Source organism: Moschus berezovskii, chromosome 27, assembly GCF_049115385.1.
Source record: "Moschus berezovskii isolate FMDL1 chromosome 27, NW_MosBer_1.0, whole genome shotgun sequence".
NCBI classification, from domain to species: domain Eukaryota; kingdom Metazoa; phylum Chordata; class Mammalia; order Artiodactyla; family Moschidae; genus Moschus; species Moschus berezovskii.
In genome coordinates, this window is record NC_142486.1 from 22,975,507 (window position 1) to 22,988,784 (window position 13,278).

Sequence of the window (13,278 nt, forward strand, 5' to 3'; positions counted from 1 at the left end):
TTCCAAGACACATATTAATTAAGCTAACAAAAGTTAAACACAAAAATATTAAACATGGTGAGGGAAAAGCAAAAAACAATATACAAGGGAATCCCCATAAGGTTAATAGCTGATCTTTCAGCAGAAACTATGCAGGCCAGAAGGGAGTGGCAGGATATACCTAAAGTGAAGAAAGGAAAAAACCTACAAACAAGATTATTCTATCCAGCAAGGGACTCATTCAAATTCAACAGTGAAGTCAAAAGTTCTACAGATAAGCAAAAGTAAAGAGAATTCAACACCACCAAGCCAGGTTTCACAACAAATGCTAAAGGAACTTCTCTGGAGAGGAAACACAAAAGAAAGACCTACAACAAAGGAAAATTAATAAAATAAATGGTAATAGGATCATACATATCAATAATCACCTTAGGTGTAAATAGATTCAATGCTCCAACCAAAACACACAGACCAGGTGAACGGATACAAGAACAAGACCCACATATATGCTGACTATAAGAGACACATTTCACACCTAGAGACACGTATGACTGAAAGTGTGGGTATGGAAAAAGATAATTCATGCAAATGAAAATCAGAAGAAGGCTGAAGTAGCAATACTCATATCAGATAAAACAGACCTTAAAGTAAAGACTGTTACAAGAGAAAAGGAAGGACATACACAATGGTTAAGTGATAAATTCAGGAAGAAGATATAACAATTATAATTACATATGCACCAAACATAGGGGCACCTCAATATATAAGGCAAATGCTAATAACTTAAAAGGAGAAATTGACAGTAACACAATAATGTGGGGGACTTAACACACCACCCACACCAGCAGAAAGATCATCCAGACAGAAAATTAGTAAGGAAACACAAGCCTTAAATGACACATTAGGCCAATGGATCTAATTGATATCTATAGGACATTCCATCTAAAAGCAGTATAATACACTTTTACCTCAAGTGCACACAAAACATTCTCCAGGATAGATCACATCTTGGGTCCCAAATCAAGCCTCGGTATATTTAAGAAAACTGAAATTGCATCAAGCATTTTTTTCTGACAACAGTGCTGTAAGATTAGATATCAATTACAGGAAATAAAGGGGCTTCCCTGGTGGCTCAGAGGTTAAAGCGTCTGCCTCCAATGTGGGAGACCTGGGTTCGATCCCTGGGCCAGGAAGATCCCCTGGAGAGGGAAATGGTAACCCACTCCAGTATTCTTGCCTGGAGAATCCCATGGACAGAGAAGCCTGGTAGGCTACAGTCCATGGAGTCACAAAGAGTCGGACATGACTGAGCGGCTTCACTTCACTTCACAGGAAATAAAATTGTTGAAACACAAATATATGGAAGCTAAACAATACACTTCTGAATAACCAAGAGGTCACTGAAGAAATCAAAAAAGCAATTAAAAAATACCTAAAACAAATAACAACAAAAACACAACTCAAAACCTATAAGATGCAGCCAAAGAATTGTTAAGAAGGAAGTCTATACTTAGGAATAAATTTACCTAAAGAAACAAAAGACCTACATATAGAAAACTGTAAAACACTGATGAAAGAAATCAAAGACAACACAAATAGATGGAGAAATATACCATGTTCATGGATTGGAAGAATCAATATAGTGAAAATAAGTATACTAATCAAAGCAATATACAGATTCAGTGCAATCCCTATCAAGCTACCAATGGTATTTTTCACCGAGCTAGAACAAATAATTTCACAATTTGTATGGAAACACAAAAAAACCTCGAAGAGCCAAAGCAATCTTGAGAAAGAAGAATGGAATTGGAGGAGTCAACCTGCCTGACTTCAGACTATACTACAAAGCTACAATCATCAAGACAGTATGGTACTGGCACACAGACAGAAATATAGATCAATAGAACAAAATAGAAAGCCCAGAGATAAATCCATGAACCTATGGACAACTTATCTTTGACAAAGAAGGCAAAAATATGCAATGGAGAAAAGACAATCTCTTTAACAAATGGTACTGGAAAAACTGATCAGCCACCTGTAAAAGAATGAAACTAGGACACTTTCTAACACCATACACAAAAATAAACTCAAAATGGATTAAAGATCTATGTATAAGACCAGAAACTATGAAACTCTTAAGAGAAAACATAGGCAGAATGCTCTCTGACATAAATCACAACAAGATCCTCTATGACACCCTCCTAGAGTAATGAAAATAAAAAAAAAAAATAAACAAATGTGACCTAATTAAACTTGAAAGCTTTTGCACAATGAAACAAACTATAAGCAATGTGAAAAGGCAACCTTCAGAATGGGGGAAAATAGCAAATGAAGTAACTGACAAAAATTTAATCTCCAAAATATTCAAAAAGCTCATGTGGCTCAATACAAGAAAAGTAAATGACCCAATCCAAAAATGGGCCAAAAAACTAAATATTCAAAAAGCTCACGTGGCTCAATACAAGAAAAATAAACAACCTAATCCAAAAATGGGCCAAAAAACTAAATATACAGATGGCTAACAAACACATGAAAAGATGCTCAACAAGACTCATTATCAGAGAAAGGTAAATAAAAACCACAATGAGGTACCATCTCAGACCAGTCAGAATGGTTGCCATCAAAAAAGTCTACAAACAATAAATGGTGGAGAGGGTGTGGAGAAAAGGGAACCCTCTCTTACACTGTTGATGGGAATGTAAATTATATAGCCATTGTGGAGAACAGCATGGAGATTCCTTAAAATTATAGGAATAAAACTACCATATGACCTAGCAATTCCATTACTGGGCATATACCCTGAGATAATCATAACTCAAAAGACACATGTACCCAAATGTTCACTGCAGCACTATTTTACAATAGCCAGCACACGGAAGCAATCTAGATATCCATCAATAGATGAATGGGTAAAGAAGTCCTGGTACATATATACAATAGAATATTACTCAGTCATAAAAAGGAACAAATTAGAGTGAGTTATAGTGAGGTTGATGAACCCAGAGCCTGTTAATCAGAATGAAGTCAGAAAAACAAATATATATTAACACATATATATGGAATCTAGAACAATGGTGCTGATGAACCTACTGCAGAGAAGGAATGGTGAAAAGACATAGAAAAGGGACTTGTGAACACCATGGGGGATGGTGAGGGTGGGATGAATTGAGAAAGTAGCATTGACATGTACACACCTATACAAAACAGATAGTAAGTGGGAAGCTGCTATATAACACAGGGAGCCCAGCCTGGCACTCTGTGATGACCGAGAGAGGTGGGATGAGTGGGTAGTAGGGAGACTCAAGAGGGAGGGTATATATATATATATATATATACATGCTAATATATTATATATATATAGTTATGACTGATTCACATTATTGTAAGGCAGAAATCAACACAACATTATAAAGCAATTATCCTCCAATAATTTTTTTTTTTATTGACACCTATAGAATCACTGAACTCCGAGTTCCCTGACTGCTACTGCTGCTAAGCTGCTTCAGTTGTGTCCAACTCTTTGTGACCCTAAGGACTGTAGCCTGTCTGGCTCATCTGTCCGTGGGATTCTCCAGGCAAGAATACTGCAGTGGGTTGCTGTGCCCTCTTCCAAGGGACCTTCCTGACCCAGGGATCTCCTGTGGCTCCTGTATTGCAGGAGGATTCTTTATCACTGAGCCACCAGGGAAGCCCAAAGACCTGACAGACATTCCCAAGATATTTTTGCAGGACACAGATTCCCACCAGATGAAAACTGATGACTGCAAGCATGTAGACCCCACACTGGTTGGAACCAGAAGGTTGATGATGCTTGAAATTTAACCTTGATGCCAATCAATTAAAAAATCAAACATAAGCTGATTAGGTACCTTGCAGCACCCTCCCTCACACTGTCTTTTAAACCTGTTCCTCAAAACTTATCATGGAGTTATTGGGCAGTCTTTTCTGCCTTCTCCCTTGTGGACAAAATATCACACAAATAAAAAACTTTACCTGCTTAAGAACCTTGTGGTAGGAATATTCATTTCTATGGTATTGCTGCCCAAGAATGTGGAGAGGGCCTGATAACAGGCAAATGCAAATGAATAAGGTTGGACTCTAACCTCACAATATATACAAAAATTATTTTTAAATGGATCAAACACCCAAAAGTAAGAGCTAAAACAATAAAATTTTAGAAGGAAATCTTCATAACTTGGATTCAGCAATGCATTCTCAGATATGACACCAGAAGAAAACACATTAATTGAGCTTCATCAAGTCAAAAACTCTGAAGGACAGGAATGTGAAAAGACAAGTCATAGAATGGAATATTTTCACATCATAAATTTGATAAGGATTTCATATTATGAACATACAAAGAACTCTTACAACTCAACAACAAAATGACAGACTAGTAAAATAATGTGCAAAAGGAGCTATAGACATTTCTCCAAAAGAAATTGTACAAATGGCCAACAAGTACATGAAAGGATGCTCAATATAGTCATTCAGTTCAGTTCAGTTCAGTTCAATTGCTCAGTCATGTCTGACTCTTTGCGATCCCATGAATCACAGCACGCCAGGCCTCCCTGTCCATCACCAACTCCCGGAGTTCACTCAAACTCACGTCCATTGAGTCGGTGATGCCATCCAGCCATTTCATTCTCTGTCGTCCCCTTCTCCTCCTGCCCCCAGTCCCTCCCAGCATCAGAGTCTTTCCTAGTGAGTCAACTCGTCGCATGAGGTGGCCATTAGGGAAATTTAAATCAAAACCACAATGTGCAAACACCCACTAAGAGCTATAACTTAAAATCTTTTATTTTTTAAACAGAAAATAAATATTGGCAAGAATGTAGAAAACTGGAGCCCTCACACACTGCTAGTGGGAATGTAAAGTAGTATAGCAGCTGTGGAAATGTTCGGTCATTCCTCAAAAAGTTAAACATACAATTACCATATGACCCTGCAAGTTTATTCCTAAATTTCTAGGCATAGAAATCATACACCAATGCAAAAACATGTTCTCTAAAGTTCATGGTAGCATTATTCATAATAATCAAAAAGTTGTAACAATCTGAAAGTCTCTGAGAATGGATAAACAGAATGTGGTATTATCCAAAATGTAGTTACTTGACACAAAACCCATGAACCTTGAAAATATGTCAAGTGGAAGAAGCCAAACACAAAAGACCACATATTATATGGTTCTATATTTATATATGTGTGAAGGAAGAAATTTTCACAAACTGAGTTACGAAGAAGTCATTCTCACTTATACATGATTTAACTTTAATTTTACACTAGCTAAAACAGCCTGTTTGTAGCATATCAAACATAACCTTGTGCATCTGCTTTAATCACTAAAGAAAAAGGTACATTGATCTAAAGTTTAAAAATCCCTGATAAAAATAAAGATTAAATGCCTCCCTTCCTGAGATGTCAGTACTGATACTTCTTCGATGATAAGACTCCTTTTCTCTGGTGCCAAGGTCATACTGACACATTGTATACATTTCTATCTATTTTTGCTTGTTTTTGTGAAACCTTAAAGGAATGTATTCCTACTTGTTTGGTGTTCTTTCTGTTAGATAGGAAGTTAGCCAAGAGCAAGGAAAGGCAGCTCCCTTCAGCTAAACATCCAATGGTCGCCTAATCCCACCAACCAATTTACCACCCCCACCAAATATGCCCCCATCAATAGTCCAAAATAATCAAGGGGCCAGAAAAATCACCCACCAGCCAACTAGAGGGACTTTCCCTACTCTGGTGCACACACACACACCTCATACCATCATGTACTAATCTTTTGGGGCCCATTGGACTCACTAATTACTTACAAATATTTCATGAATATACACATCTAATTATAACAGAATGAATTATGAAAAGGACACATGCAGTAGAACATCTTGTTATATAACCCGCAGCTGTCAATCAAGTCTGTCCATCGATAATCCCCTGGATTATGCAAATGACCTTGCCTTAAAATCTCTGTTCCCCAGCCTTCCAGGGCCATTGCCTCCCTTTGCATGGCCCACCTCTCTCAAGGTATTCCCTCTGTTCTTCGTGTGTGCTCAGTCGCTCAGTGGCGTCCCACCGCTTACCAACCTGTTCTTTCTTTCCTTATTGTTAAGAAACTTGCTTGCAACAGGTAGGACCTTACATTCTTCTTTGCATCCTTACCAAGAATGAGGGCCACAGGAGGAGAGGCCTCCAGATACTCCTCCACTAACATTTGCTCTGATGAGATGTAGAACTATGCAGAAAACCACCATGGCTTCCCTGAAGCAGTTCCTCAGTTATCTGAAAGCCAGTCTCCCAGGCTGCAGTCCTCAGACTGATTCAATTGAAAATGTTTTCTTTTCCTATTCTCAATTGGCTTATTGATTATTTCCACTGACATAAGAAATGTCTGGAACTGGCAAATGCATACAGACAGAAAGTCAATTTGTGGTGCCAGAGGGTGGAAGTGGGGAGCCTGAGGAATGACTGTTCTTTAGTACAGGGTTTATTTTAGGGAAGAGTAAAATGTCCCCCAATTAGTGGTGACAGTTTCACAACATAATGAATGTAATTAAAGTCACTGAATTCCAATAATTCAAAATAGTGAAACTGGTGACTTTTATCTTGATTTTCTTAAAACACAAAAATCCTATAGGATGAATAAAATGATACCCCTACATTATAGCTGAGATTTAGAGGTCAAGTCACTTGCCTGAAGTCAAATTAAAATCAAAGCTGACTGAACCTCCCAAAACTTTCCTTCTAATCACTCAATTACAACCAAAATAAAAAATTAGAATTTAACTCTAAATTCCTAGTTGGGTTTTTGTGCATTTGTGGCGTTCTTGAGAAGGGGTGGAGGGGGGGCGTGGCGCAGCGGGAGAGCGCTCTTGGGCTGGAAGGCCGACAGAGGCAAGCACAGCATAGGGAGTAAGAGGGTTTAGGGAAGAGAAGAAAGGGCGCGAAGGTCCCTACGCTCACCGCTGAGGCCTCGGCAACTGCCTCCGCCTCGACGCAGAGGGGCGCTAATCAACCGAGCACCGCGCCTCCTTCCAACGCTTTCCCCAACCGCCCCGCCAGCCGCCCGCGGACAGGTTTACAGCCTCCGCCGCGCGCAGACCTCGCAAAGGCGCGGTCCGACCCCTGTATCAGGCAGGCAGGAAGACCCAGTAAGCGCCGCCTTGGCCCCTTCCCCGCCCACGGGCCCTGGAGCCCCAGTCCCCAGCTTGTCCTTTCCTGGCAACCTGCACGCTCCAGGGGCGCCCCATCCACCTTTCTCAGGCTTCCCAAATATTTCACCACTTGCTCCTCCTGGCCAACCGCACAGTCCCCTACTTCCCCGAATAGAGACTAGGAGTGAGACATTTGCCTTGGCTATGATATTTAAGGGGAAACCAACTCAATAATCAAGATAAATACTTTCATGTGACATTTAATATTTTTTTCAAAATAAAAACCTAGAAGTACTATGAGGTACTCTAAGGGAGATAAAAGGAAAAATCAGTAATCTTGACTATCTTTATTTAAAAATCTGTTATTTTTCTTAGGGAATTTTTTGGTGTTTTTTTCAGTATTGCGTTAATTTTGTTGTTGTTGTTGTTCTTAATCTTCAGTAATGAGTATTTTGAGTTCTGAGTATGTCCCTAAATTTTGCACTGGGAAGTGAGTACTTCAGTCACTGTGCTTAACTTACCTAGTGACAGCCCTCCCCTACTGTCAGCTTCAGTGTGGTAGTGGCAGAAAGGCTAGAAAAGTGCAAGTAGCCACCTTCTCCTCAGAGTCTGTGGGGGGCTAGCAAGAAACTTCCAGAACTGCAAACCCTCTAGATGTGTCCCAGCACAAGGTCTCAGTGGAGGGCAGGGACAGGAGAGTTAATCAGCATTCTGGCTACTGGCCACTACAAAACTAATAAGTTTATTAATATTCTTTCTAGTAAGTCATTCCTATTAACAGTGTTTTCATTATTTTAATGATATAAACTAAAAAGCATGAAGAATACTTACATTAATAAACACCTGACAGCTAAGTGAAGATGAAAGTCACTCTATCATATCTGACTCTTTGGGACCCCATGGATTGCCTCCCAGGCTTCTCTGTCCATGGAATTCTCCAGGCCAGAATACTGGAATGGGTAGCCTGTCCCCTCTGGGGAGGGATCTTCCCGACCCAGGAATTGAACCGGGGTCTCCTGCATTGCAGGCAGATTCTTTACCAGCTAAGCTACCAGGGAAGCCTGCCTGACAGCTAAACATTTTACAAAATGAGTTCCTTTATGCCTCACCACAACTCTGGGAGACTGATGCTGATATTACTGATTTTACAGTGCAAGTAACAGGATCAGAGTGGTTAGGTCTTGTTTAAGGTTATCCAGCATGTACAGTGGCAGAACTAGAATTCAAATCCAAACTGGCTAACCCCACCCAGAACCCTTACTTCAGTTCAGTTCAGTCGCTCAGTCGTGTGCGACTCTCCGCGACCCCATGAATCACAGCACGCCAGGCCTCCCTGTCCATCACCAACTCCCGGAGTACACCCAAACTCATGTCCACAGAGTCGGTGATGCCATCCAGCCATCTCATTCTCCGTCGTCCCCTTCTCCCACCCCCAACCTTTCCCAGCATCAGAGTCTTTTCCAGTGAGTCAACTCGTCGCATGAGGTGGCCAAAGTGTTGGAGTTTCAGCTTCAGCATCAGTCCCTCCAATGAACATCCAGGACTGATCTCCTTTAGAATAGACTGGTTGGATCTCCTTGCAGTATAAGGGACTCTCAAGAGTCTTCTCCAACACCACAGTTCAAAAGCATCGATTCTTCGGCAATCAGCTTTCTTCACAGTCCAACTCTCACATCCATACATGACCACGGGAAAAACCCTTACTTAGGAGTAACAAAATGCATTATCCTCTACCAGCAAGTGATTTGGTGGGGATTTCAGCTAAAAAGCCTTAAAACTCCAATTAAAAATAAACTTAGAAACAAATTGAGATGTTAGACTATCCATTCATACAATGTATCAGATCTATGAGGAAAGAAACAATATGATTTCCATGGAAACTCCTTGTAAACGAATCCTAGAAACGTATTTTGCTATTACACAAAAGTATGCTAACTCCATAGCTCAGCCAAGTGGTGTGACACCAGCAATGCCCTCTCCCTCTGCAGCATTTGGGCCAGTGTTTGTTGTTCACTGATTGATCTGCTGTCAGTCCACGCTGCAAAACCAGCTTCTAACCTATATTCCATATCATGGCTCTACAGTTGGCCACCAGACCTGTGCTGGTCCCCCGGAATTCCAACCAGCTTCCTCAGAAACACTGCTGCTACTCCCAGGCTGGGGAGAAAGAAGGCTGCTTTACCCTTTTATGATGACTTCTTTCCAGACTCTTGAGTTAAAACCAGACCATAATGTTTGGCAGCTAAAACTAAGACCTGGGTGATATTACCCAAAGCCACATAAGGAAGCTGATTTGAGGTGATTCAGAGACCTTTTGAATAATCTTTTGATTATTGTCTCCAATACTTTGGCCACCTCATGCAAAGAGTCGACTCATTGGAAAAGATCCTGATGCAGGAGGAGAAGGGGACGACAGAGGATGAGATGGCTGGATGGTATCACCGACTCGATGCACATGAGTTTGGGTGAACTCCGGGAGTTGGTGATGGACAGGGAGGCCTGGCGTGCTGCGATTCATGGGGTTGCAAAGAGTCAGACACAAATGAGTGACGGAACTGAACTGATTGTCTTTTGAATAAACATGAATTTGTGCTTAGTCGCTCAGTCATGTCCAACTCTGCGACCCCATCGCCTGCCAGGATCCTCTGTCCTTGGGGATTCTCCAGGCAAGAATACTGGATTGCCATGCCCTCCTCCAGGGGATCTCCCCAACCCAGGGATCAAACCCAGTTCTCATTCATTGCAGGCAGATTCTTTACTGGCTGAGCCACCAGGGAAGTGCAACCATGCTTTTATTTTTAGCATCAGTAGAAACAAAATTAGCCTGCTATTGTAGTTTAACATACTATTTCAATAATTTTGAAATTGCATCAAAAATTTTTTTAATTATGCATTTATTTTGATGCAAATTCAAAATTATTGACTACAATAGCATGTTAATTTTGTTTCTAGTGATGGTAAAAAGAGTAGTAAAAGTCTTAACACAATATATTTAAAGTAAATAATAAAAGAGCTCTCAGAAGCTATTAGAGCATCCACAGAACCTGGCAGTTGGACTCCTAGCATATATGATCACCTAAGAACTCTATTCTATCTGCCCAAGTTGTACAAATGCTGATCCTAATGAGATACTGCATATTGCATAATATTAGTTTTGAAACGGAGAAGGCAATGGCAAGCCACTCCAGTACTCTTGCCTAGAAAATCCCATGGATGGAGGAGCCTGGTAGGCTGCAGTCTGTGGGGTCGCTAAGGGTCGGACACGACTGAGCGACTTCACTTTCACTTTTCACTTTCACACATTGGAGAAGGAAATGGCAACCCACTCCAGTGTTCTTGCCTGGAGAATCCCAGGGACAGGGGAGCCTGGGGGGCTTCTGTCTATGGGGTCACACAGAATCGGACACGACTGAAGTGACTTAGCAGCAGCAGCAGTTTTGAAAAGGCTCTGGATTCTTGGGACCAGTTAGTTGCCTGAGACTCTAGTCCCAACAGAACTAATTCAGTCAAGACCAATTTTCCCAGTGCTACTTTACTGAGGATCTGGGTGATGTTACACAAAGCTGTGTAAGGAACTTGGTTTGATGTAATTTACAGACTAGTCCTGTTCCTGCAAGATTTGCTAGAAACAAGTACAAAAGCTTTCAACTTGACCAGGGCTCAACTTTTATTCTTTTTTTAAGTGTTCTTTTTTTTTTTAATGTGCATTCTTTTTAAAGTCTTTATTGAATTTGTTACAATATTGCTCCTGTTTTCTGTTTTGGTATTTTGGCCAGGAGGTATGTGGGATCTTAGTTCCCTGACCAGGGATTGAACCAGCACCCCCTGCATTGAAGGGTGAAGTCTTACCCATTGAACTGCCAGGGAAGTCCCATAGCTCAACTTTTAAATTCACAATGACGAAGGGAAAAAAAGGCATCTGGCTTTCCTACTTCATTTCTCTTTTAGTTGGTATTCAGTTTTGCTTTATCTCCCTCAGAATAATGAGCCAAACTGCTGTTTTCTTTATGCCTCTGTCGTTTTCTAAATCCAATAAATGTTATATCATCATAATTATAACAACACAAATAACGAGTCATTCAGTTCAGTTCAGTTCAGTCGCCCAGTCATGTCCGGCTCTTTGCGACCCCATGAATCACAGCACGCCAGGCCTCCCTGTCCATCACCAACTCCCGGAGTTCACTCAAACTCATGTCCATCGAGTCAGTGATGCCATCCAGCCATCTCATCCTCTGTCTTCCCCTTCTCTTCCTACCCTCAATCCCTCCCAGCATCAGAGTCTTTTCCAGTGAGTCAACTCGTCGCATGAGGTGGCCAAAGTATTGGAGTTTCAGCTTTAGCATCAGTCCTTCCAATGAACACCCAGGATTGATCTCCTTTAGAATGGACTGGTTGGATCTCCTTGCAGTCCAAGGGACTCTCAAGAGTCTTCTCCAGTACCACAGTTCAAAAGCATCAATTCTTTAGCGCTCAGCTTTCTTCACAGTCCAACTCTCACATCCATACATGACCACGGGAAAAACCAGCTGGGCTGGAAGAAGCACAAGCTGGAATCAAGATTGCCGGGAGAAATAGCAATAACCTCAGATATGCAGATGACACCACCCTTATGGCAGAAAGTGAAGAGGAACTCAAAAGCCTCTTGATGAAAGTGAAAGAGGAGAGTGAAAAGGTTGGCTTGAAGCTCAACATTCAGAAAACGAAGATCATGGCATCTGGTCCTATCATTTCATGGGAAATAGATGGGGAAACAGTGGAAACAGTGGCAGACTTTATTTTTTTGGGCTCCAAAATCACTGCAGATGCTGATTGCAGTCAGGAAATTAAAAGACGCTTACTCCTTGGAAGGAAAGTTATGACCAACCTAGATAGCATATTAAAAAGCAGAGACATTACTTTGCCAACGAGTCATTAACACTTCTGTAATCCCAGCAGCCCTGAGCATGCACTTCTAGAGATGGTGAACTGAAGAAACAGAATTGTGTAATTAAAATAAGCTTTTCCCAACCACAACCTCATCTTTTTTAACAATAATAGAGGTTTTCATGTATTATGCGGCTACTCTGTACCAAGCACTGTGTTAAGTACATTACATGTGTGTGCACGTGCAATCCATGGCGTCTCTGCGACCCCATGGACTGCAGCCTGCCAGGCTCCTCTGTCCATGGAATTTTCCAGGTGAGACTACTGGAATAGTTTACCATTTCCTACTCCAAGGGATCTTACCCACTCAGGGATAGAACCCATGTCTCTTGTGTCTCCTGTGTTAGCAGGCAGACTCTTTACCACTGTGCAACCTGGGAAGCCCTAAGTATATTACATATGATTTATTATTTCACTGATACAATTTTATGGAATGGAAACTTCCCCAGTGGCTCAACAGTGAAGAATCCACCTGCAATGCAGGAGAGGTGGGTTCAATTCCTGGGTCAGGAAGATCCCCTCAAGAAGGAAAAGACAATTCACTCTAGTAATCTTGCCTGGAAAATCTCATGGACAGAGGAGCCTGACGGTTTACAGTCCTTACTGTTGATGTTTAGTCATTCAGTCACATCCAACTCCTGCAACTCCATGGACTATGTAGCCCACCAGGCTCCTCCATCCGTGGGATTTTTCAGGCAATAATACTGGAGTGGGTTGCCATTTCCTTCTCCAGGGGATCTTCCCAACCCATGGAGTCTCTAAAGAATTGGACATGACTGAGCAACTAAACAATAACAAGTCTGTGCCAAGCATTGTGCTAAGCACATTTTATATGATTTATTACTTCATTGATACATATTTTGACACTTACTACACTGTCTTTCATTATGATGTGGCCATTTCCTAAGAAATGCCCTAGATATCTCCCAATGAAAATATCAAGGGAGCACAACTTAAGCACTGGAGTCTCCTTACCCGTATCCCAAGCTACACTCCTGCTCATTTGTTTCAACCTCTGTATTGGCATAAGACCCATCTTTCTAAAGATTTCATCTCATTAACCATGTAATTCCCTTCCAAAGAATCACCCTCCTTGGCCAGTCTTATGCCTGGTGCTCTTAGATATAACTAGTTCCTGGTTCCAGTCTTACAAGATACTGTTCTCAAGGAGACAACATTCCTTCCTCTCCTGGGTTTCACCTGGCTCGAAATGCCCTTT